The following is a 4,838-nucleotide window of genomic DNA, read 5'->3' as shown; positions in this document are numbered from 1 at the left end:
CAACCATCGCTCTACCTAGCGAAAACTCTACTGCTTATTGGAAGATACTCATTTTATCGGTCCTTGTCGTGTTCCTCCTCCTGATCCAGTCGTGCTCTTCACGTTTGAGGTTCTGGCCACCAAGATCCCCATCCAAGACTTTCATCCTCCATTCAGTAGGCCGTCTGCTTGTCTACCTATATTTTTTTATTGCTTAGATGGTTGGATGTTATGTGGTTACTGGAGCCCATAGACATCTACGACGTAAATGCGCTACTCACCTTGAGATATCAGATCTAAGGTCTCAGTATAGTTACAACGGCTGCCCAGCCCTTCAAACCGAAACGCATTACTGCTTCAGGGTAAAAATAGGCAGGGTGGTGGTACCTAACCACGCTGACTCACAAGAGGTCCTACCACCAGTAAAATATAGGTTTGTTATAATCTGAAGACTGTCTTTGAGGAAACAAACATAATCACTTACTTTCGTTACCTAAAATTCCAATGTCTTATTAATAATAAACCTATATTTCTTTTTCATGTAAACCTTTAACAAAGAAATACTCTTAAATCGTGATGACGTTCGGAATGCTGTCTCAACAGTGACCAGGCTTGCTTTTATAATATTGGTACGTATATTGTCAAAATATTATTGAATATTTCTTCTTTAGATTTATGTTTGTTTGGTGTATGATTTTTTTAATAATTGAATATAATTGAGGGAGTACACACGGTATCAACAATATCAGCGCTATCGCTACATAGCTTATTGTAAAATCAAAGTAAAGAAATAACAATGTCTACAAAATGAGTAATAAAGAAATCAAAATGATATAATGTATTTAAAGAAGTGTGGTGGGCGCCTAAGAATACCTCCAACCGAAACATAGCTCATGGGTGTCTTAGAAGGCGACTAAGAGCCAAAGAAATACCAAAGCCTCGGCCCAAGGTCAACAAAAGCATTCCCAAGAAGGGTTGACGTCAGGCAGGCGGCCGGTCATAAAAAAAAATTTCAAAACTTAGAGCAACATGAGAACGAATGATGATGATGATGAAAGAAGTATGCTTAGAACAAGAACAGGTCCACGTTACTGAGTACCGATCAAAGATCTGTGTGCTTAGTGCGAATTTTTAACTTCTCGATCGCGTAAGAGTTAACTAAAATTTCTATGGAGTTGAAACAGCTTCCTTTCGTTTGCCGCTAGGGGCGCTGCTCTCGCACTAAGCACACTGTTTAGTAATGTAACTACAATTACTAATCCTAGCCGACACCGTGCTCTCGTTGGATGCTGCTTAAAACTGACCGTCAATGTAAATTAAAAAGAAGCAAATATTGGTGTTACTAATGGAATTATCGCTAGTAAAAATCTAATATTTAAAAAAAAAGTTTGAGTTGAGTGCTGCTGAGTTTCTTGCCAGTTCTTCTCAGGACGGAGGCTAGTTTTTGTGAATTGGCGGTTGAATAAAAAAAATTGATTTATTTGATTTGAACTATCGTCAACCAAAAAAGCGTTGCAATCATTAGGTACTCGCAGGCCGAGAATGATTTAAATAGCAGTCAATTAAAAAGGCTTAATGCGTTTTAAATATTACTAGCCATAACCAATTTAGTAAATATAAGCGTAGCAAACCGGTCCTTCTCTCATAACACTCATAGTTGTTTAGGCCAAAACAAAAACAATCGCCAAATAGGCATCAAAAGTTCACGCACTCGACAAACTCGTATCAGCGTTCCGAGAGTCTTATTATGCAAAAAGATCACAATAATAAATAGCGTGGAAGACAATGGCCGAAACTCCCTCGAGGCGGGGTGGTCAGTAGACCGTGTCACGAAATCGGGGCCTAAATGTCGCGCCTTAGCATTTCGCCGAAGCAAAATAACCTAACATTTTGACGTTTACCTCGTAATTGGCATTTACGGAAACGACGTTGTTAATATAGAGCAAGACGACAGACCGAAGTAGCTCAAGTCCGGAGAGTAGTTTTTGGAAACTTTTGTGTTGCCATTTACGAACTGAGTAGCTTTATTTTTTGCATTTTGAGTCTACTGGATGGACTATTGATTTATGGTTTAGGTTATTTTGTTAGCAAGTATACACTGAATCAACTGTGATATACGGTTTGGAATATGCGGTCTGAACTTATAGTTATCACTAGTGGTCCCGCAGTAGTCGAAATTCGACTATAATTAATTGGAATTGTAAGTTTGTACACTATTATGATTGTATTTTATACTTCTATAATCACAAATTTCGCCAAGGCTACTCTGTAAAAAAATATTAATAAAGACAAACAATATTTAATTTTAATCTATTCTCAATTTGACCACAGACGTCAAGAACAAAAGTTTGACAATAAATAGTATGCATGCGTGTGTACGTCAAATACATGGTATGTAGTGTGTGTGTAACGTTTTCTTTATTGATTTAATGTATCTTTTATGCATTATTTAAAAAAAAAAAATTAGCATTGTGCACTTCTTCTCTACATTCTCTATAAGTGTGGAAAATTTCATACTTCTCCGTCCGCGCAATTTTCGTAAAAAGGGATACAAAGTTTTTGCTTCACGTATTAACATATATAGATTTAAATATTTTGTTGTTTAGACAATATGATACGAATGTTAGTTTGAGTATGTTTTACGTAATCAAGAACTTACTGGCCATATGAAACAATCATGTATCATGTAGTTCTTTTGCTAAAATAATGATGGCGTTCGATCATCGTAACAAAAAATTCACGATTTATTTTATTTAAAAACCGAATCTGTCCTTAATGTCACTCACATTATCATATTACGTGCACTTAAAGAAAAGTAATACCCGGACAGACCATTAAAATGTAACGACAGGGCTGCTATTCGTTCGTCTTCGCGCCCTTTTTGACACCAAGCACGGCCATCTTGACGATAACGCGCTTTCAAAATGGCGACTTTACTGCCGCTCGTAAACCTCGCCGAAATTAACTCGGTTTTGGCAGCTGACGGCCATTTAAATCTTAATCATACCTTAAGTCGTCCATTGTGATTGACTGACAAAAACTCTGAGGGTGGATGAAATGGAAATCCAATTTTATCGACAAATTAAATTACGAAGATTTCTTGATTCTATTTAAAATAATGACTTTGAATTTGAACAGTGTTCGCGAATGTTCGATTGGTTTACGGATATTTGGTATAGGGTCAAGATCGCGTCAAAGAGAATATAATTGTGGTCCTCTCATTTTTCTTGTGCGTGCCGTCAAAGGTAACTCACTAACGGCCGTTTTCAATAACGTATCTGAGTTTACGGATAGATAGCTATCGCCGCATATCAGCAAGAGCGTATCTATCCTTATTTTGCGTTTCACAATCACGGATAAGTGCTATCTCTCTTTAACCAACAGCAGATAGCTTCTTCCCTCCGATCTATCCGAGCCTCTTGATACGTTTCGTTCTACTACAAATACGAAACAACATCAGGATCTAGACTTATTTTATTTTATTCTAAATTATAACTATAATTTAACCAGCATATCGTAGACTATCATAAACACATTTGTTTATAACAAAAAGTAATAAAAAAATATGTAGATTTTTTTAAATTGGACGTATTGCTATTTTTATCCTAGTCGAAATTATGAAACGAAACGTTTTGACAGTCCGTTTGCCAATAAGCAGTGATCAGTTTCTTTGGTTTGTTTTTCTCTTGTTTACCTACTATATTAGATGATGACTTGCCTCCAAAACGCTTTAAAACTTTCGTTTATAATTCTAAGTGTGTTTATAATTAAAGAGCTACAGTGAAATAAAATGAATTCTGTAAGTATCTATGAACTACATTGATAATAATAATTTTACTTTGAAGACTTTGAGTTCAAGTTTAGAAAATATATCTTTTTCAGTCAAGAAAGGCAGCACCCATGACAAAAGATGAGACGATGATTCTAGCAGAACTTGTGGCGGCAAAAAAACACATCAATAATAAGGCAACAAATGCCACAAACAATAAATTGAAGCAGCAGGCTTGGCCAACCCTTGTAAATGATTTTAATTCGTCGATTCGTCGTTTCCCATTAACTCCATCGCAGCTTCGACTAAAATGGAAAACTTAAAAAACGCTACGGCAACATAAGAAACAACCTTAGTAAGGTTAGTATAATTAGTTGATAGTTTGTCTCTAATAACACATTGACAAACATGATTGTTTCTTTAGGTTGCCGTACATAGTATTTGAAATAATTATGCTCTTTGTTACAGGCTGGAGGTGGTAAGGATTGCAGATGAAATTTTGGATAAAGCATGCAAATTGTTGTAGGTCACATATATTTTTAACACTTTTACAGCCAAGCGGAAACAAGATGGAAGAAAAGAAATGCAATGCATTAGCAGAATATCTAATAGCAAAAAAGAGGCTTGATTTGGAAAATGAAGAAAAAGAGATTGTTGTAGCAAAACTTAAGTTAGATTTAGATAATGCTAGATTAAAAAATTAAAAATTACTTAAAAGGATTTCATAAATTAAGTAGGCAATAATAATTTTATGTTAGATAGTTTTTTAAGTATATGTACAAATTCTAAATTAAATATCTTGCATGTACTAACCACTATGTAATTATCATTTTGGAAAATAAAAAATAGTCAAATTATCATTGGAGTTTATTTTATAAATTATCTTTGGAAGCAATTATTTATAGGTAGTTGTATTTCAGATGTACGTTCTGGAAAATTGTTATGTATCTGCGACTGAAATTTCTGATTCTAATTCTTCTAAATTCATACTCCTGACGATACTATGCAGCATGGCAGCTATAATAACAGCTTGCATATTTTCTAGTTTTAATCTACTTTTCAATGATAATACAGGGAGTCTTCTTTTACA

At 35.0% G+C, this 4,838-nt stretch overlaps 1 long non-coding RNA gene across 2 annotated transcripts; it reads left to right on the top strand.

Moving 5' to 3' along the window:
• Positions 1-3,635: 3,635 nt before the first annotated feature.
• On the top strand, positions 3,636-4,605 carry LOC149499496 (uncharacterized). Of its 2 annotated transcripts, XR_016325677.1 has the most exons (3): positions 3,638-3,778; positions 3,862-4,108; positions 4,217-4,605. It is a non-coding gene; the product is annotated as an uncharacterized LOC149499496 (long non-coding RNA). The 2 variants fall into 2 exon arrangements; XR_016325676.1 differs by having other exon boundaries at positions 3,636-4,108.
• Positions 4,606-4,838: the final 233 nt, after the last annotated feature.

This window comes from Bombyx mandarina, chromosome A1 (genome assembly GCF_030267445.1).
Source record: "Bombyx mandarina strain Sakado chromosome A1, ASM3026744v2".
NCBI lineage: Eukaryota > Metazoa > Arthropoda > Insecta > Lepidoptera > Bombycidae > Bombyx > Bombyx mandarina.
The sequence above is the reverse complement of the archived record's forward strand: the minus strand, read 5'-3'. Positions and strand labels throughout refer to the sequence as shown.